The 26,640-nt window shown below is 46.9% G+C and overlaps 1 long non-coding RNA gene across 1 annotated transcript; it reads left to right on the top strand.

Moving 5' to 3' along the window:
* The first annotated feature begins 19,865 nt into the window (after window positions 1–19,865).
* Window positions 19,866–21,939, top strand: LOC132389698 (uncharacterized). The gene is made up of 3 exons (XR_009510645.1): window positions 19,866–20,005; window positions 20,539–20,600; window positions 21,122–21,939. It is a non-coding gene; the product is annotated as an uncharacterized LOC132389698 (long non-coding RNA).
* Window positions 21,940–26,640: the final 4,701 nt, after the last annotated feature.

The following is a 26,640-nucleotide window of genomic DNA, read 5'->3' as shown; positions in this document are numbered from 1 at the left end:
TTGCCTGCACACCAACGAGCCTGTTAAACAGCCTTAAATGTCTCTGTGGATCTCCCTCCACCATGTTTGACAGACCAAAAATAATCACCTCACAATTATTTGTGTTGAACTACATCTGGAATTCTCATCCCAGTTAAGTGAGAATGAGCCGGCGAGAGAAATTTAATGAGAATAGATATAGGAAACAGACAGAGTGGAGCAAGAGCGAGAGAGAGTTGGGCGTAGCGATTACAAACGTGTGGAGTCGGAGACTGAAAGGAAGAGATAGAGAGAGAAAGAACCTCCGCACTTTACATTACGCCCCCACGGTTTAAGACAAAGAGTGAATCTTCCTCCACACCATGACACAGATAATCCAACACCGTCACTCCACAACGCCACTCACACTGACATTTCTGTCGCCATGACATCGAGATGCACTTCATTTTGTCCCGGTACACCTGCCTCCGGGGCACAGGAACTTCTAACACAGTAACAGCGACACGTTCCTCACAGGAACTCTGAGATACTCCGCACGATACTCGCTCAGAACCCCATGGTAACAACAAAAACTTCACCAGGACATTGATAAATCCTCAGCGTGACAGACTCGTCCCTCAACCTGGCGTCGACACCTCTCACTGTGCCCCCAGCACATCTTTCACTGTGCCACCCTTCACAGTGGCAGTGACACAACCCTCTCTGTGACCCTTTCGGTAGCGTGACGCTGACTCACGAGTCACGGTAAACGCTAAACATCCTTCACCATCTCTCCCAGTATCGCAGATTCATCAGTCTCTTAAACGAATGCACATCGATCTCCATCACCAGTTCACTGACATGGAAACGAAGTGCAGATCTATTAACGAAACCAAGGCTCAAATCTGTAAATTTTTGATCGGCAGAAGAGGTGAGGCATCATCCCCTCTTTCACCCTCTCTCCATCCCAGTGCAGGCATGGGGAGAGGAAGCGTAGCTCCGTGCTTGACATCAGGAGTGTGTGAACAGATGGTAATAGAGGGTGATTCACTTTGTGTTTGATCCGGTGAGTGTGTGATGGGACTGCGTTGAGGAAGTTTCACTCTATCACTGAATCCAGGAGTGTGTGATGGGACGTTGTGGAGGTGGATTCACTCTGTGTCTGATCACGGGATTGTGAGACGTAACATTACAGTTTCACTCCATGTCTTTCTCCGGGAATGTCTGAATGGACAATATAGACACAGATTCACCCTGTGTCTGACCCCGGGAGTGTGTGATGGGATGGTGTGGAGGGAGATTCACTCTGTGTCTGACCCCTGGAGTGTGTGATGGGACGGTGTGGAAGGAGCTTCACTCTGTCTGACTCCGGGATTGTGTGATGGGACAGTACAGAGGGACTTACATTTTATTTGACACCGGTTTCTGTGATTGGATATTGTGGATATTGGGGATGGTTTCTCACCCCGTGACTGTGCCATTGGAGGAGGTGGGGGTAGCATTGCTTTGTGTGAGAACACAGGTGTGTGTGATAGGACGGTTCAGAGACAGCTTCACTCTGTCACTCGCCAGGAACTGTGTGATGGGAGGTAAGGAGGGAGATTCACACTGTTAAACTCGGGAACATGTGATCGGACCGTGTAGATGCAGCTTCCCTCTGTTTCTGACACTTTGCTCTGTGGTGTGTTGAGAATCCTTCGAGGGGCAATCTCTCTTATTCTCAGACAGCGGGAGAGCTAAAAACGCTAGCAGATTGAGAGGGGGATAGTCATATCTTCTGTAGTTTGAACAGGGCGTTTGAAGGTCGGCCTCGGAGACAGCAGGAGAATTTAACGAAAACGAACAGATTACCGGAGCTGGCAACGGATTAGTGGGAGTCAGAGTAGGAAGGCTTTCGCTACAGAGGCCACGGCGAGCAGAGACTGTCTAGCTTGCTCCCGGTGAGGTAAGGCCGGGTCTGCTCCTTTAATTAATCTATTTAGTTTAGTATTAGGTAATGGAGGCAGCAGTTAGGGCAGTTGAGTGCTCCGTTTGTGGGATGTGGGAAGTCAGGGCGAGCACTTTTGTCTCTGATGACTACACCTGTAAAAGGTGCATCCACCTGCACCTTCTAACAAACCGGGTTAGGGAACAGGAGCTGGAGCTGGATCAACTTCGGATCATTCGTGAGGCTGAGGCTGAGATAGACAAGAGTTTCAGGGAGATAGTCACCCCTAAGAGTCATGTGACTGGTAGATGGGTGACTGTCATGAGAAGGAAGGGGGATAGACATAAAGAGCAGAGCACACCTGTGGCCGTTCCCATCAACAATAAATACACCGTTTTGGATACTGTTGATGAGGATGACCTACCAGGGACAAGATGCAGTGGTCACGTCCCTGGCACCGAGACTGGACCCTCAGCTCAGAAGGGAAGTAGGGAAAAGAGGAGAGCAGTAGGAGTAGGGGATTCAATAGTTGGTGGGGGGCAGATAAGCGGTTCAGTGGGAGAGATTGAGAATCTCGGATACTCTGTTGCCTCCCTGGTGAAAGGGACCGCGATATCTCGGATCGAGTTCACAGTATTCTCAAGAGGGAGGGTGAGCAGCCAGATGTTGTGGTCTATATCGGGACTAGTGTCGTGGATAGGAAGAAGGGGGAGGTCCTGCAAAAGGATTTCAGCGTGTTAGGTACAGGATGAAGCAGAGGACGGCCAGGGTTGCAGTGCCACTTGCTAGTGAGGCGGGAAATAGGTGATAATGCAGCTAAATACGTGGCTAAGGAGTTGGTGCAGGAGGGAGGGCTTCATGTATCTGGACATTTGGCTCCGGTAACTCTTCCGACGGGACTGGCTGCAACTGAACTGTAGAGGGACTAAAATCCTTCCGGGAAGGTTTGCCAGTGCTGCTCCGTGAGCTTTAAACTAGATTTGCAGGTGGAGAGGAACCAGAGTGTTAGAACAGATAGTGAGGTGTAGAATGATAAAGGTCATGGGAGAACTGCAAGTACCGTGCATGGAGTAAAGCCAGAACTAGCATTTGAGGAAAGAGAAACAGAATAAAGGTTGTAAAGGTAGTTAGGTAGAAGGGCTGAAGTGTGTGTACTTCAATGCAAGAAACATCAGGAACAAAGGGGATGAATTGAGAGCTTGTATACATACATGGAATTATGATGTCGTGGCCATTACAGAGACTTGGCTGGTACCAGGGCCGGATTGGATTCTCAATATTCCTGAATTTCAGTGTTTTAACAGGGATGGGCGGGGGTGGAGGGTGGAGGGGCGGCGTTACTGGTCAGGGATACTACAACAGCTACAGACAAGTTGGGTAATGTAGCCGGATCCTCTTTGAATCAGAATGGATGGAAGCCAGGAATAGGAAGGGAGCCGTTACTCTGTTGGGAATATTCTATAGGCCCCTTGGTAGCAGCAGAGTGACCGAGGAGCAGATTGGGAGGCAGATTTTGGAAAGGTGCAAAAATAACAGGTTATCATAGGTGACTTTTACTTCCCAAATATTGATTGGCACTAAATTATTTCCAATGGTTTAGATGGACAGAGTTTGTTAAGTGTGTCCAGGACGGATTCCTGTCACAGTATGTTGACTGGCCGACCAGGAGGAATGTCATTCTGGATCCAGTAAAAGGTAACGAACCAAGTCAGGTCACCGATATGTCAGTGGGTGAGCATATGGGGAGCAGAGATCACTGCCCCCTGGCCTTATCAAGGAAAAGGACTGAATCTTTTTTTAATGGGGAACGGAGAATTATTAAGCTATAAGGCTGGAACTTGCATGTGTATTGGGATGGCGTTTTGCAGGGAAATGAACTGTGGAGACGTGGTCGATATTTCGGGATCTCTTGCAGGATGTTAGGAATAAATTTGTCCCCTTGAGGAAAATAAAGAACGGTAGGGTGAAGGACCCATGAGTGACAAGTGAGGTGGGAAAACATTTCAGGTGGAGAAAGGCAGCCTGCATGAGGTTCAGGAAGCGAGGATCAGATTTTTCTATTGAGGAATTTAGTTTAGCAAAAAAGGAGCTTAAGAAGCAAACTGTGAAGGGGTGAGGCAGGAACAAGCGAGAGTAAATTGGAAACGGATGTTCAAAGGGGAAAGCACAGAAGTAATGTGGGAGAAGCTGAGGGACAACTTGAGCTGGGTTCAGGATAGGTTTTTCCCACTGAGGCAAGGAAAAATGGTAGGAAAAGGGAACCATGGCTGACGAAACATGTGAGGCAAGTCGTCAAGAGGCAAAAGGAAGCATATGTTAGAAATAGCAAGAAGCAGGTAAGAGGGGCTTATGAGAAATATAGTCAGGAAGGAGCTAAAGAAAGGACTAAGGAGAGCACGAAGCGGACATGAAAAGGCCTTGGTATGTAGGATTAAGGAGATCTCCAAGGCGTTCTATGCATATGTGAAGAATAGGAGGATGAAGAGAACGAAGATGGGACCGCAAAAGAATAAAGTGGGCAACATGTGCCTGGAAGTGGAGGAGGTTGGGGATGTCCAAAATGGATACTTTGTTTCAGTATTCACAAAAGAAAAGTATCTTGATCAGGATGAGTTGGAGGTAGAGAGGGCCTCTATGCAGGACAATGTGGAGATTAAGGAAGAAGAAGTGCTGGATCTTCTTAAAAACATTCAGATTGATAAATCCCCAGGAAGAGAAGAGATCGTAAGGACCCTCATGGGAAACTCATCCAGAAAGTCATAAGGCATGGGATAAGTAGAGCCTTGGCTGTTTGGGTAAAATAAAAACTGGTTTAAAGGAAGAAAGCAGTGGAAGATAAGTATTCTGCCTGGAGGTCGGAGACTAGTAAAGTGCCGCAGGGATCTGTCCTTGGACCCCTGCTATTTGAGATTTTTATAATGACCTGGATGCAGAGGCGGAAGCAAGGGTGAGTACGTTTGCGGATTACACGAAAACTGGAGGAGTTGTGGATGGAGCTGCAGATTGTCGAAGGTTACCAGAGGATATAGACAGACTGCAGAGTTGGGCAGAAAAATGGCAGATGGAATTCAATCCGGACACGTGTGAGGTGATTCATTTTCGAAGGACAAACCAGAAGACTGAGTACAGGACTAATGGTCAGTTACTTAAGAGTGCGGATGAACAAAGGGATCTTGGGGTTCAAATCCATAGATCCCTCAAGGTCGCTGCACAGTTTGATAGGGTATTTAAGAAGGCCTATGGGATGCTAGGATTCATGAAAAAGAGGATTGAGTTCAAGAGTATAGAGGTCATGCTGCAACTCTACAAATCTCTGGTGAGACCGCACCCTATCATGTTCAACTCTGGTCACCTCATTATAGGAAGGATGTTGCAGCTATGGAGAGGGTGCAGAGGAGATTTACCGGGATGTTGAATGATTGGTGAAAAAGTCACATGAAGCAAGGTTAGCATAGCTGGGACTTTTCTCTTTGGAGCGTAGAAGAATGAGAGGGGACTTGATACAGGTCTACAAGATGCATGGATACGATGGATAATCAGTACCTGTTTCCCAGGGCGCCAACAGCAAACACCAGAATGCATATCTACAAAATTAATGTAGAGAGTTTTAGGGGAGACATCAGGGGTAAGTTTTTTACACAGAAGATTGTTAGTGCCTGGAATGACTTGCCAGGGATGGTGGTGATGGAGAAAACATTAGAGTTATTTTGGAGCCTCCTGGACAGGCACATGGATGAAACAAAAATGGATGGTTATGGGGTAGTGTGGGTTTAGTACTTTTTTTTTTGTATTATATGGGTCGGCGCAGAATGGAGGGTTGAAGGGCCTGTTCTGGGCTGTAGTGTTCTATAGTTCTATGGTTCTATGGTAGGCTTCATGGAATGTAATGGATAGGTTGTATAAGACATCTCTGAGACCGAATTTGGAGTATTGTGTGCAGTTTTGGTCAACTAATTCCAGGCAGGATATTAATAAGGTTGAAAGAGTGCAGAGAAGGATGTTGCCGGGACTTGAGAAACTGAGTTACAGAGAAACGTTGAATAGGTTGGGATTTAATCCCTGGAGCACAGGAGAATAAAGAGTGATTTGACAGAGGTCTATAAAATTAGTGGGTATAGATCAGGGGTGGGCAAACTCTTTGACTTGAGGGCCACAAAGGGTTCTAAAATTTGACAAGGGGGCCGGACTAGGAACAGATGGACGGAGTGTTTTGGTAATACACCTCATAAGAGAAAATAAAATATCATGGGATATGTAGAAAACATGAGCTTTAATATCAATTGAAAATGAACAAATGCAATAGAACAAAATATCTGTCTTTGAAGTCCCATGGGATTTAGCTATTTATTGAAGTGACTTTTAACATACTGAAAATTAAATGAATAAAATACAGCTTTTTTTAAATAGTAACAGTTATTATTTTAAAGCACTGAAAATTCTGTTATCCTTCAAGATATTATCATCATCACTCTCCTCCTGACTGTCTTTATTTCAAAAACGGTAGGAGATGCAGGTCTACCTGTCCTGCTCCTTCTTATTCAATTGTCCCCTGTGCCAAAACTCAACAACGACCCGCACAATGACAGAACAGTGAGAGCGCGCCAGTATGCGGAGCTCTGCGCTCGCAATTCCCCGCAGGCTATCTCCCTTAGCCGGAACGCTGGCTAATTGTGAGCCGGTTCGGATGTGCCAGGAAATGGGTCGCCACAAGGTCACAAAGTAAAGCGCAAATGTGGAGTAATACGCTGCACCTCAACAAAGGTCAATGTATATAGAGTGCGTCATCTATTGGGAAAACGCCAGAATTGTGGGGAAGAAACGTTAACAAGGTTTATTAATATAATTTCATCAAGTTCTGCGGGCCGGATTAAAAAGCTTAACGGGCCGCATATGGCCCGCGGGCCGTAGTTTGCCCATGCCTGGTATAGATAGAGTGAATGCCAGCAGATTTTTTTTTCTACTGAGGCCAGGGGAGAAATTAAAAAAAAAAAAAAAACAGAGGTCAGGGGATAAGGGTGAAGGGGGAAAAGTTTAAAGGGAACATGAGGTGGGGCTTCTTGTGGCGGGAGTGTGGAATCTGCCAGATGAAGTGGTGAATGCGGGCTCACTTTTGACAGTTAAGAAAAACTTGGAGAGATATATGGATGAGAGGGGTGTGGGGAAATATGGCCCAGGTGCAGGTCTGTGGGACTAGGCAGAAGAATGGTTGGGCACAGCGAGGAAGGGCCAGAAAGCCTGTCTCTGCGCTGTAATGTTCTCTGGCTCTCTGTTTCTAAGGGGCTGAGGAGAGCAGGAAGTCGGTATGGGAAGGCCTTGGCGAGTATGGTAAAGGAAAACCCTAGGCATTCTTCTATTATGTGTAGATCAAAGGGATGACAGAACTGAAGGTAGGACCGATTAGAGACAAATGTGGGAAGATGTGCATGGAGACTGTGGAGTTGAAGGAGTTCCTCATGAATACATATTTCGGTATTCAGAAATGAGGGACAGTTTGATGACGGTGAGGACAATATGAGTGAATTTGAAGATCTGGATCATGTTGATATTAACCGAGAGGAGGTACTGGAGTTCTTAAAATACATTAGGATGGATAGGTCCCCGGGGCCTGACCGAATATTCCCCAGGCTGCTCCAAGAGGCGGGGGAAGAGATTGCTGAGGTTCTGGCTAGGATCGTTATACCCTCGTTGTCCACGGGGATGGCACAAGTGCCTTGGAGGGAGGCGGATATTGTCTCCTTATTCATAAAAGGTAGTAGTGATAGTCCGGGTAATTATAGACCAGGGAGCCTTACGTCTGTGTTAGGAAAGCTGTTGGAAAAGATTCTTAGAGATTGGATCTATGGGCATTTAGAGAATCATGGTCTGATCAGGGACAGTCAGCATGGCTTTGTGAAGGGCAGATTGTGCCTAACAAGCCTGATAGAGTTCTTTGAGGAGGACAAGTCATACAGCTGTGGGTAGTGCAGTGGATGTGATCTCCTTGGATTTTAGTACGGCATTTGACAAGGATCAAATTTGGATTTGGATTTGGAGTCTCATGTAGATAGAGTGGTGAAGAAGGCTTTTGGAACGCTGGACTTTATAAATCAGAGCATTGAGTACAGAAGTTGGGATGTAATGTTAAAATTGTAAAATTGTACAAGGCATTGGTAAGGCCAAATTTGGAATATTGTATACAGTTCTGGTCACCGAATTATAGGAAGAATATCAATAAATTAGAGAGAGTGCAGAGACGATTTACTAGGATGTTACCTGGGTTTTAGCACTTAAGTTACAGATAAAGGTTGAACAAGTTACGTCTGTATTCATTGCAGCGTAGAAGGTTGAGGTTGGATTTCATCGAGGTATTTAAAATTTTGAGAGGGATAGATAGAGTTGACGTGAACAAGCTGTTTCCATAGAGAGTAGGGGAGATTCAAACGAGAGGACATGAATTGAGAGTTAGGGGGCAGAAGTTTAAGGAAAACACGAGGGGGTATTTCTTTACTCAGAGAGTGATAGCTGTGTGGAATGAGCTTCCTGTAGAAGTAGTAGAGGGCAGTTCAGTTGTGTCATTTAAGGTAAAATTGGACAGGTATATGGACAGGAAAGGAGTGGAGGGTTATGGGCTGAGTGCAGGTCGGTGGGACTAGATGCGATTAAGGGTTCGGCACGGACTAGGAGGGCCGAGATGGCCTGTTTCCGTGCTGTGATTGATGTGTGGTTATATGGTTATATGATCCAAACGTTATGCTTATTCAGAAAGTCGGAAGGCATGGAATCTAGGGAAACCTGGCCATGTGGATTCAGAATTGGCTTGCCTGCAGAAAGCAAGTGAGTATTGGTGTCCCACAAGGACCTGCTCTGCGACCTCTACTTTTCGTGATTTTTATTAACACCCTAGATGAGCGGTAGAATGGTGGCTTACAAAGTTTGCAGACTACACAAAGGTTGGTGGTGTTGTGGATTGTGTAGAGAATTGTCAACGATTGCACAGAGACATTGATAGGATGTAGAAGTGGGCTGAGATGGAGTTCAGTCCGGAGAAGTGTGAGGTGGCACACTTTGGAAGGACATATTCCAAGGCAGAGTTCAAAGTATAAGGCAGGGTACTTGGTAGTTCTGAGGAGCAGAGCAATACTGGGGTACATGTCTACAGATCCCAGAATGTTGCCACACAGATAGATAGGGTAGTTAAGAAAGCTCATGGGGTGTTAGCTTTCATATTTTAAGAGTCGCGAGGTAATGATGGAGCTCTATAAAACTCTGGTTTGGCCACATTTGGGTATTGTGTACTGTTCTACTAGCCTCACTATAGAAAGGATGTGGAAACATTGGAAATGGCACAGAGGAGATTTACCAGGATGCTGACTGATTTAGAGATTATGGAGTATGATTAGAGAATAAGGGGCCTAGGGCTTTACTCGTTGGAGAGACAAAAGTTGAGAGGAGACATGATAGAGGAATGCAAAATATTATGAGGAGTAGATGGAGTGGACAGCGGCGCCTCATCCCCAGGGCACCAGTGCTCAATACAAGAGGACATGGCTATGAGGTAAGGGGTGGGAAGGAGTGTCTGGTGCGTGGAATGCACTGCCTGAATCAGTGGTGGAGGCTGAAACACAAGTGAAATTTAAGACACTACTAGAAAAGTATATGGAGGACTTTAATTTGGGGTGATATATGGGAGGCAGGGTTTAAGGGTCGGTATAACATAATGTGTCAAAAGTCCTGTACTATCGTGCACTATTCTACGTTCTATGTCTAAGTCTATTTCGTGTCTGTGCTGAGGAATTTTCTTTCAATGGAGTGTGTGATGGGGACGTGGAGAGAGAGATTCACACTGTACCTGACACAGGCTGTCTATTATTGGACAGTGTGCAGGGCGTTTGACTCTGTGTCTCACTCCGTTTGTGTATGATAGGTCTCTGTGTTTGATACATTGTGCGTGTGGTGAGGAGATATGGCGGACAGTGGGGTGGGTGGATGCACTTGGGGGGAGGGTCATGCGTGTGTCTGACACCGGGAACGGTGACGTGTGTCTGGATACTGTTCTGCTCTGTCTGATACCAGTGGTGTGTGATAGAACGTTGCGGAGGGAGTTTACTCGTTTTTTTGACACGTATGTTGTGTGATGTCATTAGGTAGAAGTATCAGCATACTGTGTTTGACCACGTAAGTATGCGGCGGGATTGTGCAGACACTGCTTCATTTCCTCTCTGATCACAGGCGGGTGACCAGACGGTGTGGAGGGAGATTGTCTCTGTGTCTGATCCCGGGAGAGGACGGTGCTGAGGGGGTTTCATTCCGTGTCTCTTCCGGCTGTGTGATGAGACGGTATGGAGGGAATTTCACTCTGTGTCTGCCAGCAAGAACGTGTGATGTGACAGTGAGCAGCGGGCAGTCTGAAGCCATACATGTATGATGGGGCCGTAGGGACAGAGAGCTTCACGCTGTGTCTGACCTCTGTTGGGTATGTTGTAACAGTGTAAGGGAGTCTCCCTTTGTGTTTGTCTCCTGGATTCCGTGATGGGACACCGCTGAAGGAGATTCCCCAAAGTGTCTGGCAACGGATTGGATGATTGGAAGTTCCTGTTTCTCACCCCAGAAGTGCGTCACTGGACGGTGTGGATTGAAATTCTGTTTTTATGTGTCCCTCATGCAGTCTGTGATAGGATGGTGGGAAGGAAATGTGTAATTGACTCCTCTAGTTTAAGATGGGACGGTGTTGACGGAGCTAAACCTTGCAAATTGAGTCTGTCACCAGTACAGTGTGATGGGACGGTGAAAACGCATATTCAGTCTATGGGAGGGTGTGGATGGTGTTTTTATCTGACTCCGGAAACGGGTAATGGTCAGTTTAGAGCGAGCCCCAGGTTGTTTCTGACCCCAGGAATGTGTGTTGGGACGTTGTGGAGGGAGCTTCACTCTGTGTCGAACCCTGGAAGTGAATGATGGTACGGTATAGAGTAAGCTTTACTTTGCATCTGCTGCAGTTTCTCTGCGATGGGATGTTATGCAGGGAGCATCACTCTGTGACTGATCCCAGGAATGTGTCTTGGGAGAGTCTGGAGGGAGCTTCACTCCGTGTCTTACACCGGGAGTGTCTGATGGGAGAGTGCCATGCGATGCTCGCACTGTGTTCAACGCCCGGGATTAAGATGGGAGTGTATGGAGAAGAGCTTTACTCTTCACCTGACGTCCATGTTCTGTGAATGGATGTAGTGGAAGATGCTTCACTCTGTGACTGACACAGTGTGCGTGTGAAGGAATGCGCTGGAGGGAGCATCACTCTGTATCTGATCCTTGGCGTGTGTGATGGGATTGTGTGGAAGAGCTCCACTCTGTGTCGAGCACCGTGTTGTGTGAGGGTGAGACGGTTGCAATTACCAGCCACACCATCAACCGGTCATATTAAAGTGTCCCGTAGCCGACCACCCCCCCCCCCCCCCGATCATCTGGCAAATGACTGAGATTTTGCATTCACTGCCCATTCTCTTGTTGGTACCTTTATGTATTGTTGCAAACAAAAGCAAACAAGCAAACAAACAAACTATCCTGCTCACACTTTACAGACTCCAATCCGCCCAGCGCTTTTACAGAATGGGCTTCCGGACGCTTACTACAAATATCTGCTATCTCCCTACAAAATTGCTACTGCAATTCTCGCTCCTCATTAGGTGGTCTATAATACACCCCTATAAGTTTTACCACACCTTTCTAATTCCTCAATTCCATCCAAATATTCTCCCTAGACGAGCCCTGTAATTTATCCTGCCAGAGCACGGTTGAAAAAAATTCTCTAACAAGCAATACTACAACTCCCTCCCTTGTCCCTCGGATTCTATCACACCAGAAACTACGAATTCCTGGAATATTTAGTTGCAAATCACACTCCTCCTGCAGCGATGTTTAACTAATTGCTACAACATCATATTTCCAGGTATCATCCTGGCCCATCCACCTTTCTTAGTGCTCCTAGCATTAAAATAAATACATTTAAGAAATTCTCCGCCTATTCCTCTCTGTTTTACTCTGACCGTAGAAATAACTTTACTGTCATCTTTTTCTTCCTTCTCACATAAATCTGTTCCAACTCGGGCCCGGGCACATAAACACCTGTCACAGTGACACCGACACGTTCCTCACAGCAACTCGGATTGACCGACAGGATACTTATTTAGACCCCCATTGTAACATGAACTATATCTTCATCGTGACATTGATATACCCCTCAGCGTGACACAGACACGCCTCTCATTTCCCTCGGGATTATCCAATTTCGCTCGGGATCAATATTTTTGCGTGTCTGTCTCAAGTTGACGCCGACGCCTCTCACTGTGCCACAAGTACATCCTTCACTGTGACACCCTTCACCGTACACTGACACAACATTCTCTGTGACCCGTTCGGTAACGTGACGCTGACTCACGGGTCACTGTAAACGCTAAATATCCTTCACCATCTCTCTCAGTATCACAGATTCGTCAGTCTAAGGAAACCTGCCACCGAAACTACCATGAGTAAAACTCAGCCCTTCAATCCAGGCTTTATGGGCCCAACTCTAATCTATCAGTTTTTAAACAAATACACAGCGATCTCCGTCACCAGTTCCGTAAATTTTTGACCAGCAGAAGAGGTGAGGCATCATCCCCCTCTTTCACCCGCTCCTCATCACAGGGCAGGCATGGAGAGAGAATGGGTCACTCTGTGCTTGACATCGGGAGTGTGTGAAGAGATGGTATGGAGGGTTATTCTCTCTGTGTTTGACCCGGTGACTGTGTGATTGGAATGCGTGGAGGAAGATTCACTCTATCAATGTATCCAGGAAATTGTGATGGGACGTTGAGGAGGTGGATTCACTCTGGGTCTGACCACGGGGTTGTGACACGTAACATTACAGCTTCACTCTCACTCCGGGAATGTCTGATGGGACAATATGGATCCACCTTAACTCTGTGTCTGACAGCGGGATTGTGTGATGGGACAGTGCCCAGAGAGATTTACCCCATCTCTGACCCCTGAAGTGTGTTATGACACAGTGGACACTGAGAATCCGGGACTGTGTGACGGGATGGTCGTTCTATTTGTCACCCGATTGTGTCATCGGATGTTGTGGAGGGAGTCTGACCCCGGTGCTGTGCCATGGGAGCTTGTGGAAGAAACCTTGCTTTCTGTGAGAACACAGGGTATCACGATGAGTCGGTGCAGAGATAGTCTCACTCTGTGGCTCGCCAGGAAGTGTGTCATGGGACGTAAGGAGGGAGATTCACATTTTATTAAACCCGGAAGTGTGTAATGGGACCGTATGCAGGCAACTTCCCTCTGTGTCTGACACTTTGCTCTGTGTTGTGTTGAGAAGCTGTGGAGGGAGTATCACTCTCCCTTTGACATTTGTCGAATGTGCTGAGGGAGTTCCTTTCTGTGTCTGACCGCTGGAGTGTGTGTTGCGGCCGTGGAGAGTGAGATTCACACTGAGCCTGACCAAGGCTGCGTTATTGGACTTCGTGGAAGGATCTAAATTCTGTTGTCTGACCGCTGGAGTGTGTGATGAGACGGTGTGGAAAGAGTAATACTGAGCATCTGACCCGGGATCAGAGTGATGGGACGGTGTGCTGCAAGCTTCATCACACATCTGAAGGCTGAAATGTGGATGAGTCTAGGGAGAGAGAGATTCATTCTTGTCTCATAGAGGCAGTGTGAGTCGAGGCTTTGTTCAGGGAGCTAATCTTTGTGTTTGACTCCAACAGTGTGGGACAGACAGTTATGGACTGGAACTTCACTCAGTGTCTGATCCCGGGAGTGTGCAGGGAGCTTCGCTCCACGTCTGAACCTGGGGTGTTTGATGGGTCCATGGAGAGAGAGACTCTGTCTGCGTCTGATCAAATAACCATATGACAATTACAGCACGGAAACAGGCCATCTAGGGCCTTCTGGTCCGTGCCGAACGTTTACTCTCACCTTGTCCCACCGACCTGCGCTCAACCCATAACCCTCCATCCATTTCCTGTCCATATACGTATCCAATTTTACTTTAAATTACAATACCGAACCTGTCTCTACCACTTCGACTGGAAGCTCGTTCCACTCAACGACCATTCTCTGAGTAAAGTAATTCCCCCTCGCGTTACCCATAAACTTTTGGCCCCTAACTCTCAACACATTTACTCTTGTTTGAATCTCCACTATTCTCAATAGAAAAAAGCCGATCCACATCAACACAATCTCTCCCCCTCATAATGTTAAATACCCCTATCAAGTTCCTCCTCAACCTTCGACGCTCCAAATAATAAAGACATAACTTGTTCAGCCTTCCCCTGCAACTTAGGTGCTGAAACCCACGTAACATTCTAGTAAATCTCCCCTGTACTCTCTCTATTTTCTTGACATCTTTCTTATAATTTGGTGACCAGAACTGTACACAATTCTCCAAATTCGCCCTTACCAATGCCTTGTACAATTTTAAAATCAGATTCCAACTCCTATACTCAGTGTTCTGATTTATAAAAGCCAGCATACGAAAAGCTTTCTTCACCACCCTATCCACATGAGATTCCTCTTTCAGGGAACTATGCACCATTATTCCGAGATCACTCTGTTCTACTGCATTCTTCAATGCCCTGTCATTTACCATGTATATCCTACTTGGATTATTCCTGCCAAAATTTAGCACCTCGCACATATCAGCATTAAACTCCATCTGCCATTGTTTAGCCCACTCTTCTAAATGGCCTAAATCTCTCTGCAAGCTTTGAATACCTACTTCATTTTCAACAACGCCACCTACCTTAGTATCATCTGCATATTTACCAATCCAATTTAATAGCCCCTCATCCAGATCATTAATGTATATGACAAGCAACATTGGATCCAATACTGATCCCTGAGGCACACCACTAGTCACCGTCCTCCAACCTGACAAACAGTTATCTACCACTACTCTCTGGAATCTCCCCATTCAGCTACTGTTGAATCTATTTTACTGCTTCAATATTCATACCAAACGATTGGTCCTTCCTAACTAAACATCCGTGCGGAACCTTGTCAAAGGCCTTACTGAAATCCATATAGACAACATCCACTGCTTTACGCTTGTCAACTTTCCTCGTAACCTCTTCAAAAAAGCAATAAGATTTGTCGAACAGCACAAATCCATGCTGACTGTTCCTAATCAGACACTCTATATCCAGATAATGATATATACCATCTCTAAGAATACTTTTCATTAATTTATCCACCACTGACGTCAAGCTGTCAGACCTATATTTGCGAGATTTACTCTTAGAACACTTTCCAAACAAAAGAACCGCATAGGCAATACGCCAATCCTCCGGCACTATTCCCGTTTGCAATGACATTTGAAATATTTCCGTCAGAGCCCCAGCTATTTCCACACTAACTTCGCTGAAGATGCTATGGAATATCCTATCAGGATCCGGAGATTTATCTACTATTACATCCTTAAAAGCGCCAGTACTTCCTGCTCTTTAATTGTCATGGTTTCCATAACATCCCTATTTGTTTCCCTTACCTTACACAACTCAATATCCTTCTCCTTAGTGAATACCGAAGAAGATAAACTGCTCAAAATCTCCCAAATCTCATTAGGCGCCGCACATAGCTGTCAACTCTGATTCTCTGAAAGACCAATTTTATCCCTCACTATCCTTTTGCTATTACTATAACTGTAGAAACACTTTGGATTTATTTTCATCTTACTTGCCAAAGTAACCTCGTATCTTCTTTCAGCTTTTCTAATTTCATTCTTAAGATTCTTCTTAAATTCTTTATATTCCCAGAGCACCTCAAATACGCCATGCTGCCTGTATTTATTGCAGATGTCTCTCTTTTTCTTAACCGTTTCCAATATCCCTAGAAAACCATGCCTCTCTCAAACTTTTAACCTTTCCTTTCAACCTAACAGAAACATCAAAATTATTTCCCCTCAAAATTTCACCGTTAAATGACCGCCATTTTTCTACTACATCCTTCCTATAAATCAAATTGTCCCACTCTCTCGTTTTAATCCTTTCGCATCTCCTCAAAGATAGCCTTTCTCCAATAGAAAATCTCGACCCTGGGTCCAGTCCTATCCTTTCCATAATTATATTGAAACTAATGTCATTGTGATCACTGCAACTGAAGTGCACCCCAACACCTACTCCCCTCACCTGACCTATTTCACTCACTAACAGAAGATCCAACGCTACCCTTTCTGTCTTCGGTACCTCTATGTATTGCTGTAAAAAAAAAACTATCCTGCACACATTTTACAAACTGCAACCCCATCCAGCCATTTACAGAATGGGCTTTCCAGTTTAGGTGTGGAAAATTAAAATCCCCCACTATCACAACCTAGTGCTTACTACAAATATCTGCTATCTCCTTACAAATGTTCTCCTCCATTTCCAGCTCCATATTATGTGGTCACTAATACACCACTGTAAGTGTTACTAATCCCTTTCACCTTCCTCAATTCCACACAAATAGTATCCCCAGACGACCCCTCTCATCTATACCTCCAGAACACCTGCTGTAATATTTCCCTGACAAGCAAAGCAACACTCTTGTCCCTCTGATTCCATCACACCTGAAACAAAGAAATCCAGGAATATTTAGTTGTCAATCACATATCTCCTGCAACCATGTTTCACTAATAGCTAAAACATCATATTTCCAGGTATCAATACATGCTCTAATCTCATCCAATTTTCTTGCAATACTCCTAGCATTAAAATAAATGTATTTAAAAATTCTACAGCACTTCCTTTCTGTTTATTTCTGACAGTACAAAGAGCTTTAATGTCTTCTTTTTCTTCCTCCTCCCATACATCTGTTCCTACACTCTGGTTCTCCCTCCCCGCTTGTATCTACTATAAATCCACTGGATCCTCTCTAGCAAACCTATCTGCAAGAATATTTGGCCGCCTCAAGTTCAGATGTAAACCGTCCCGCCGGAACAGGTCCCACCTTCCCAGGAAAAATGCCTATTTACCTATAAATTTGAAGCCCTCCCTCCTGCACCATGTCTTCAACCTTCTGTTGATCTGCTCTACCTTACTAATTCTAAACCCACCTGCACATGGCACTGGTAGCAATCCTAAGAATGCTAACCTGGAGGCCCTGCACTTTAACTTGGCACCTAACTCCCTAAACTCCCCATTCAGGATCTCCTCACTCTTCCTACACACGTCATTGTTCCCTACATGGACCACGACATCTGTCTGCTCACCCTCCCTCTTGAGAATGCTGAGAACGCCATCCGAGATACCGCGGACCCTGGCACCACGGAGACGGGATACTCGATCTCTTTTACAGAACCTCCTATCTGTCACACTAACTATCGAATCCCCTATCACTACTGCTCTCCTCTTTTCCCTCCTTCCCTTCTGAGTCCAGTCTCGGTGCCAGAAACGCAACCACTGCAACTTGTACCTGGTTGGTCGTCGCCACCAACAGTATCCAAAACGGTATATTTATTGTTGATGGGAACAGTCACAGGAGTGCTCTCCCTGTCTATTCCCCTTCCCTCTCCTGACACTCACCCAACTGCCTGTCTCTTGATTCCTAGGGGTGACTATCTCCTTGAAACTACTGTCTATTTCTATTTCTGCCTCCCGAATTATCAGAATTTCATCAGGCTCAAGTTCCCTAACACGGTTTGTCAGGAGCTGCAGCTGGATGCACCTTTTGCATGTGTCGTATTCATGGACAACAGTGCTCGCCCTGAGTCAGCCTCTGCTCGGCATTTAAATTCTCCCGCTGCCTCACAGGACGACTTTCACGCGCTTGCGCAGTTGTGCCCCGTCCAATCCTCGCCTCTGTCTGTTCCAGACGAAGCCTGATTGAGCCAAAGCCGACCCACTCTAACTCAGTCCACTCCGACTATTGCCGCTGTTTCTGGCGGTCTTTCATTTAAAACTTTAGCGCGTTACGTCACGCGCCTCCGCAGTCCAGCATCTTTGCCAGGATCAGTTAAAAAAAAAACAGCCTCTCAAAGATCTTCCGTCTCCACCTCTAATGCTATTCAACTAACCCCGGAAGTGTGTGATGGGACGGCGTGGCTGCAGATTCACTCTGTGTCTGACCCCGGAAATGCGTGATGGGACGGTGTGGAAGCTGATTGTCTCTGTGTCTGACCACGGGAGTGTGTGGTGGGAAAATGTGGAGGGAATTGCACTCTATGTCTGACCGCGGGACTGTGATGCGACGGTGTGGAGGGAGCTCCACTCTCTGTCTCACCCCGGGAATGTTCCGCCTCCTTCTGCTATCCATCGAGCTATGCCCTTACGTTTCTTCTTCACCTTTTCAGCCTATCGCCTGCTCTCTGTCCACACACCTTGATCCTTTCCCTTATTGGTTCTTCACGTTGCACCTACGAACCTTCTTCCCATCCCGGGGTCAGACACAGAGTGAATTTCCCTCCACACCGTCCCATCACATACTCCTGAAGTCAGCCGCAGAGTTAATCACCATCCACACCGTCCCGTCGCACAATCCCAGCGTCAGACCAGAGAGAATCTCTCTCCACACTTTCCCAGCACACGGTTCCTGGCTCAGATACAGACTGAATCTTCCCCCACATTCTCGGGGTCAGACACTAGATGTCCCTCCCTCCATACCGTCTCAACACATATTCCGGGTTCAGATACAGAGTGGATCTTCCTCCACACCGTCCCATCACCCAGTACTGTGCACAGACAAGTGTGAAGCTCCCTCCGCACCGTCCCAAAACACACACCCTGGGTCAGGCACAAAGTGAAAATCCTTCCGCACGATTCCACACACACCGGGGTGAGACTCAGTGTGAATGACCCCCTTCATCGTCCCATCACACACTCCCGGGTCAGACGCCCTCAAAACCGTCCCATCACACTTTTCCAGCGTCAGATACAGATTGAAATTCCCTCCATACCGTCGCATCCCACCCTCCTGGGCTCAGAAAACAGTGACGTTTACTCCGCACCGTCCCAACACACACTCCCTGGGTCAGACACAGAGTGAATTTCCCTCCACACCGTCCCATCACACAATCCCGGGGTCAGACGCAGAGTGAATATCCCTCCACGCCGTCCCATCACACACTCCCGGTGTCAGACACAGAGTGAATCTCCATTCACACCGTCCGATCACACACTCCCGTGGGCAGACACAGAGTGAATCTCCCTCCACATCGTCCCATCACACAATCCCGGGGTCAGACGCAGAGTGAATATCCCTCCACGCCGTCCCATCACACACTCCCGGTGTCAGACACAGAGTGAATCTCCATTCACACCGTCCGATCACACACTCCCGTGGGCAGACACAGAGTGAATCTCCCTCCACATCGTCCCATCACACATTCCCGGTGTCAGACACAGAGTGAATTTCCCTCCGCACCGTCCCATCACACACTCCCGTGGGCAGACACAGACTGATCTCCAACCGTCAGGAGGTGGCAGGAGTGAGCTGATAGGTAACTGGAGGAGGAGGCATAGTGAACACGGGATAAGGGAAGGGAGGGTGAGGTAATTACCGGAAGTTGGACAATAAAATGTAGCTTCATCCTGTGTCTGACCCTGGACAGTATGAATGGACAATTTACAAACAGCGTCTCTTACTGTCTGATCTCTGGAAAGCGTGATGCTTAATTACTACCCTTTGCGTCTGACCTGACTGTAGGAAGAAATGATGCTGAAGGACAACTAGAATGTGTGAGGTGACTATGTGGAGTAAGTTTCGGTCTGCGTTCTATCCAGGAAGAGTGTGATAGGATGGTGTGGATGGAGTTTCACATCGACCACGGCAGTGTGTGAAAGGACGGTGTGAAGGGAGATTTATTCTGTGTCTGACCCCAGGAGTTTATGAGGGGACGCTGTGGAGGCAGCTTCACTCTCTGTCTGCCCTCAGGTGTGTGTGATTGCACAGTGTGGAGGGAGTTTAACTTTTTCTGATCCCAGCTGATGCAACGGGATTTATGGAGGGAGATTCACGGTTTGTTTCTCCTGAGTTGCAGAGACAAAGTGTCCCCAGGAATGGACCGAAAATGAAGACCGTTGTTACTTCATATCCACGTTTGGAACCTCTTATGATGGAGCGAGGCAAAATTGTTCGGAACATGATTCAAGGCTCCTCGAAATAAATTCAAACAATGAAAAGGTACGTCTTACCGCGAGAAGAAGTGTCAATAATCCCTACACACAATAATCCCTAATTTCCCTACACACATTCCCACCACGCACTGCAGGTGTGAGACACGGAATGAAGCTCCTTCCACACCGTCCCAGCACTCACTCCCTGGGTCAGACACAGTGGGAATCTCCCTCCAATCCGTCCCATCTACACTCTCCCGTGGTCAGACAGAGAGTGAATCTCCCACCACACCGTCCCATCACATACTCCCCGGGTCAAACACTGCGTGAATCGCCCTCCATAGCGTCCCATCACACACTCCCGAGGTCAGACACAGAGTGAATCTCCCTCCACACCGTCCCATCTACACTCTCCCGTGGTCAGACACAGAGTGAATCTCCCTCCAATCCGTCCCCCCAAACACTCCCGGGGTCAGACAAAGAGTGAAACTCGCACAATCTCAGACACTGTGTGATTCCCTCTCTGTACCGTCCCTTCACATGGATATGCATTGTTAGAGTCTGGTTCTAAACATTAACACAAGGGATTTAATTTCACAGAAGTTTGTTTCCAACGCTGTCGAACGATATGTAACATACTGGATTGGAAAATGCGCAGGCAGGTGAGGTTTGGACTGTTGCAGCTCTGTGGTGTGGAAGTGGGTTAGTGGGATTATTTTGGAGACTGAAACGAGGTCGTGGGGAGAGAGTCAGGCAGTGGGATTAGTTTGAGCTCTGACACAGATCTGTGGGGAGAGAGTGAGGCAGTGAGATCAGTTTGGAGAAAGACAGGGTTGTGGAGAGAGTGAGACAGTGGGATTAGTTTGGAGACTGAAATGAGGTCGCGGGGGTAGAGTCGTGCAGTGGGATTTGTTTGAGTTCTGGCACAGTGATAGCGGGACAGTGTGGTGCAGCGGGATTAATTTGGGAGCTGATTCGGGATTGTAGTGGAGAGCGGTGTAGTGGGATTCGTACGGCGATGGACCCGAGACTGAGGGGAGAGCGCGGTATCTAAGGATAAATTTAGAGTCTGACAGGGGCTGTGGAGAGAGGTGCACATTAGTGGGATGAGTTTGGCGACTGTCTCCGGTTGTCTGCTGGATCTGTTTTGTCTCGGTTGAAATTGTCTAACCCTCTTTAACAGGAATGTGGCCTCTGATCTTGTGTACGAGTTAAGCTATGAAACGCCCACCTGCAGTAAGTGCGGATCGAGTTACCGTTACAGTTGCAAAAGTAAATTCAGATTCATCTGCGAGAAGACGGCATATTTATACCCGGATATTCCTGAAGAGGTCCAAGGTCTCTGTCAACTGCCTCTCGGGCCGACTTCAATCAAGTGACCTCACCCCACTTCTCCCCATTCAATCTACCTCACCCTCACTCCCCCATCCTTTCATCCCCTCCTACCCTCACTTCCACTGCTTCCTACCCAAGCCTCCACTACTCACGTCCCCATTCGCCACCCTACTCTCCCTCTCCCCATCGAGACCACTCTTCTCCCCTTCCTGCCTCGAACTACCCCACTCCCTCCATTTACTCCTCCTTCCTACTCACTCCTCTTCTCACTCTGCCCTTCATCTCACAAACTCATTCCGCTTCTTCCCATTTATCTCTGTCTCATACTGCAGTCCCTGCCTCTCCTCACTCCGTTCTCTCCACCCACTCTTACATCAATGCTGTGCATACAAGCTCTCGATGCCCCAACCAAGGGGAAAAAAGGCTGTGTATTCACCCTATCTGTGAATCCCCTGGCTTCATACTCACGCTCCAAGGAGCAAAGTCCCAACCTTCTTGTCTTTTCTCCATAACTCAGAGCCTCGAGTCCCGGCAACATCCTCGTAAATCTCCCTCTGCGCTCCTTCCATTTCAGTGGCATCTTTCCTGCAGGAGGGCGACCAAAACTGAACACCGCCCTCCAAGCGCGGCCTCACCGACCTTTCCGGCAACTACAACGTGACTTCAGTGCGGTGCAAAGATGTAAAAATATCGTAAATCGGGGAAGTTAATAAATACTGCAAAAAGCAGAATTCCGAAGGAGTGTTTAAGTGTTCAGGGAGGCTTCGCAAACGGATGGCGGAGGGGAAGCAACTGCTTGTAAATTGTTGAGTTTACAGGCGCCGGTACCCCCTCCCCGATGGTACCGATGAGCACAGGGCACTTACCGGGCTGGAGAGTGTCCTCGCTGATGGATGTGGTATTCCCGAGGCATTCCTTCTTGAACATGTCCTCATGGAAGGGAGAATTGTGCCCGTGATGGGTTTGGCAGAGCCTAGAACCCTCTGCAGCCTCTGGCGACCCTCTGCGTTGCAGCCTCCACACCAGGCGGCGATGCGACAAGTCAGAACGCTCTCCACAGTACATCAGGAGAAATTTGCGAGTCTTCAATGACAGACCACATCCCGTCAAACTCCTAACGTTCTAATCCGTTTTGTAACGAGAGAGACATAACCATAAAACCATATAATAATTACAGCACGGAAACAGGCCATCTCTGCCCTTCTGGTCCGTGCCGAACGCTTACTCTTATCTAGTCCCACCGACTTGCACTCAGCCCATTACCCTTTCCTGTCCATATTCTCATTTCTTTAAATGGCGATATCGAACCTGCCTATACCATTTCTACTGGAAGCTCGTTCCACACAGCTACCACTCTCTCAGTATAGAAATTTCCCCTCTTGTTGCCCCTACACTATTGCCCCCTAACTTTCAATTCATGTCCCCTTGTTTGAATTTCCCCTACTCTCAATAGAAAAAAAGTCTATCCGCATCAACTCTATCTATCCTCCTCATAATTTTAAATGCCTCAGTCAAGTCCCCCCTCAACCTGCTATGCTCCAAAGAATAAAGACGTAACTTGTTCAACCTTTCTCTGTGACTTAGGTGCTGAAACTCAGGAAACATTCTATTAAATCTCCTGTGTACCCTCTCTATTTTCTTGGATTATTTCCTATAATTCGGTGAACAGAACTTTACACAGTACTCCAAATTTAACCTCACCAATGCCTTGTACAATTTTAACATTACATCCCAACTCCTGCACTCGGTGCTCTGATTTATAAAGGCCAGCATACCAAAAGTTTTCTTCACCATCCTATCCACATGAGATTCCAACTTCAGGGAACTCTGCACCATTATTCCTAGATCACTTTGTTCAACTGCATTCCTCAATGCCCTTCAATTTAGCATGTATGTCCTATTTTGATTAGTCCCACCAAATTGTAACACCCCATACTTATCAGCAGTAAACTCCATCTGCCATATTTCAGCCCTCTCATCTAACTGGCTTCAATCCCTCTGCAATCTTTGAAAATCTTCTTCACTGTCCACTATACCTCCAATCTCTGTATCATAAGCAAATTTGCTGATGCAATTTGCCACATTACCATCCAGATCATATAGATGACAAATAACAATGGACCCAGCACTGATCCCTGTGACACACCACTAGTCACAGGCCTCCACTCAGAGTAGCAATCCTCCACTACCACTCTCTGGCTTCTTCCATTAAGCAAACGTCTAATCCAATTTACTACCTCTCCATGTCCATCGAGTGACTGAATGTTTCTAACTAACCTCCCATGCGGGACCTCGTCAAAGGCCTTACTGAAGTCCATGTATACAACATCCACTGTCTTCCCTTCATCCACTTTCCTGGTAACTTCCTCGAAAACACTAATAGATTGGTTAAACATGACCTACCACGCACAAAGCCACGCGGACTGTTTCTAATATGCACCTGTCTATTCAAATACTTGTAGATCCTATCTCATAGTATTCCTTCCAATAATTTTCCAACTACCGATGTCAAATTTACCAGCCTATAATTTCCTTGTTTACTTTTTGAGCCTTTTTTAAACAATGGAACTACATGAGCTTTCCTCCAATCCTCCGGCACCTGACCTGTGGATATTGACATTTCAAATGTTTCTGCCAGGGCCCCTGCAATTTCAACACCAGCCTCCCTCAAGGTCTGAAGGAATTCCCTGTCAGGTTCTGGGGATTTATCTGCTCTGATTTGCCTCAAGACAGAAAGCACCTACTCCTCTTTAATCTGGATAAGTTCCCTTGTACAGTCAGAGAGTGAAGCTCCCTCTTCCCCGTCAAATCACACACTCGCGTTTCCGACATCGGCTTCAGATCCTCCCTTCACAATCACATCATCAATCTCTATCCGAGGGGACTGTTGGCTGGCCTGTAATGTAGCCCCATGAGCATGCTCATGCATTTCTCATTCCACATTCTGTTCTGACGCCCCTCAGCCTTCGCCGCTCCGGAGCAAAGAAGCAAAAAAATTCTGATCTCTGCTTACAGATTATGCTATCGGTTCGTGGCAGCATCCTAGTGAATCCCTTCAGTATCCTCTCCAAAGACACCCACACTCTTCCTGTAACGGGGCGACCAGAAATGAATTAGGGAACTCGGAAACGTCAAGCCCAGTCCCAACTCCCATCTACTATGTTGGTCTGTTTCTCGGCACCCCAATCCTGTTCACTGAAGTCGCTCTCTCCTTCAACGCCTCCATCTATTTACGGTCTGGTCCATTCCACTCTACACTGAGGCTGAACAGCGCTTCCGCTCCAACTTGCGATGAACAGCCGAAAACAGCCTTACCGGATCCTCACCTGGCAGATCACTCCTGACCCCAATAAAGCTGGTCTTCCTGAAATTCGGAAACTAAACTCAACGGCACACTTATCTTTTTTCCATAATGACCTTTTGCCTAATGGCATCATCATCACTAGATACAAAGTGGTCTCCTACACAAACTTCTGTCCCTTGCCTTGCCCCATTCCGCAGTAGGAGATCAAGTATCGCACTCCCTCGATGGGACTTTATACGTACTGATTCGGACAACTTTCTTCCAAACGCTTGACAAACTATCCCACTGGTCCTTTTACAGTATGGGACTCACAGTCAATACCTGTTAAAATCACCAAAGATCACAGCGATATGCTTCTTGCAACAGTCTGCGGCCTCTTACAGGTTTGTTCCTCTAAACTCCCAGGACTGTTGCCCCATGAACGAGTCCATTCCTTTTTATTCCTCAGCTCCACCCTTAAGTCCTCACGTGCACGAGTCCTCCTTTCTTTCCTAACTGACCATTGCCGTGATATATTCAACGACTAGTTCAATATAACCGTAGCCCTTGATTTATCCCCGTACTAGTACGACTAAAACAGCAGATACCGGGAATGATGAAATAACGGTCCTGCCATTCCTGCAACCAACTCTCACTAATTGCTATAATATCATGCTTCCAGGCGTTGGGACCTGCCCTGAGCTCATCTTCCTTTCGTACAATACTTTCTGCAAGGAAATGGACGCATCTCAGAACATGAGTCCCAGCAGGCTCAACATTTTCCTTCCTGACTTTGTCTGAGGTCTGAACAACATCTTTCACAACAACCACTTCACTATCTGTTATCAGAATCTTGTTTCAGAAACCGACTGAAGTTTAAACCCACCCCTCCCCCTTTCTACTTCGGTTCAGTTGTAAGCTGAGAGAGTTGCTCGCTGGCGGAGAAAATGAAGGAGCGGCGCAACGCGGAGCGGTGTATTGCAGCCTCCGGGCAACAGTCTGTGCTGCCCCCTAGTGTTCGCTCTGCAGAAGACAAGCTCTGTTATGGTCGACTGCAGATTTGCATACGTGTGTGTATATGTGAATGTATATACAGTCTAAATTGTGTGATTGTATAAATACTGATATTCACCCAGTGTTTTCTATTTTATCTGATGCATTTTTACTTATGTCTGGTTGAATGACAATTAAACTCGGATTGGATTGAAACGCTCTCTTATGCACACTTCTCACCTTCCATAGAAGCCCCAGTGATCCAACTATCTGAAGCCCTCATTCCCACCCCAACAACTGAGCCACGTGTTGATCTCTATTACCCTCCTATTTCTGGCGACACCAGCCCGTGCAGAACTCGGCCGCTCAGCCTCCCATTTGACATCGCTGAGGACCCACTCCGAGAGGTCGCGGGAGGCAGGAATCTCTATCCTGCACAGAAAGCCAGTTTTTTGTTCCCCAAACCAGGAATCGCCGATAACCACCGCTTGTTTCATCTCACCGTCCCTTCTTAACCACAGAGACAAACTCGGTGCCAGAGACCAGAACTCTGATACTTTCCTCTTCTCGGTCCGTTCCACGCATCTCTCCCACCCAGACTGATAGAAAGTGTTAAACCTGTTATTAAGCCAGTTGGACACAGGGGTACTCTACAGTGGGTCCAGCTGGTTAACCCCTTTCAACCTCCTGACTGTCACACAATTTCCTGTGAACTGCATATGGGGTCTAACTTCCTCCGAATATGTCTCCCGACCATCCCCCCATCTTCCCGAATGACCCTGATTTCATCCAGTAGCAGTTCCAACTCCATAAATCCGAGTGTTAGAATCTGCATCCGGAGGCAATTGTCAGAGGCGAGGTTGTCGGAGACACTGGAGGTCTCCCTGTCGTCACAGATCCTGCAAGAGGAGCATTCAACTCTCCTGCCAGGCATTCCTACTGTTCTAACTGTGCAATTATAAACGAAAAATAAACTGAAAACAAACCTACATTGTGCCGTTACTGTGATATGCAAAGGTTTGGGCACCCCGGTCAAAGTTTTTGTTACTTTGAATAGATAAGCGAGTAAAAAAGGACCAGAATTCCAAAAG

The sequence above is a fragment of the Hypanus sabinus genome, unplaced genomic scaffold (genome assembly GCF_030144855.1).
Source record: "Hypanus sabinus isolate sHypSab1 unplaced genomic scaffold, sHypSab1.hap1 scaffold_630, whole genome shotgun sequence".
NCBI lineage: Eukaryota > Metazoa > Chordata > Chondrichthyes > Myliobatiformes > Dasyatidae > Hypanus > Hypanus sabinus.
Note: the sequence above shows the minus strand (reverse complement) of the source record. Positions and strands in the feature narration are given on the sequence as shown.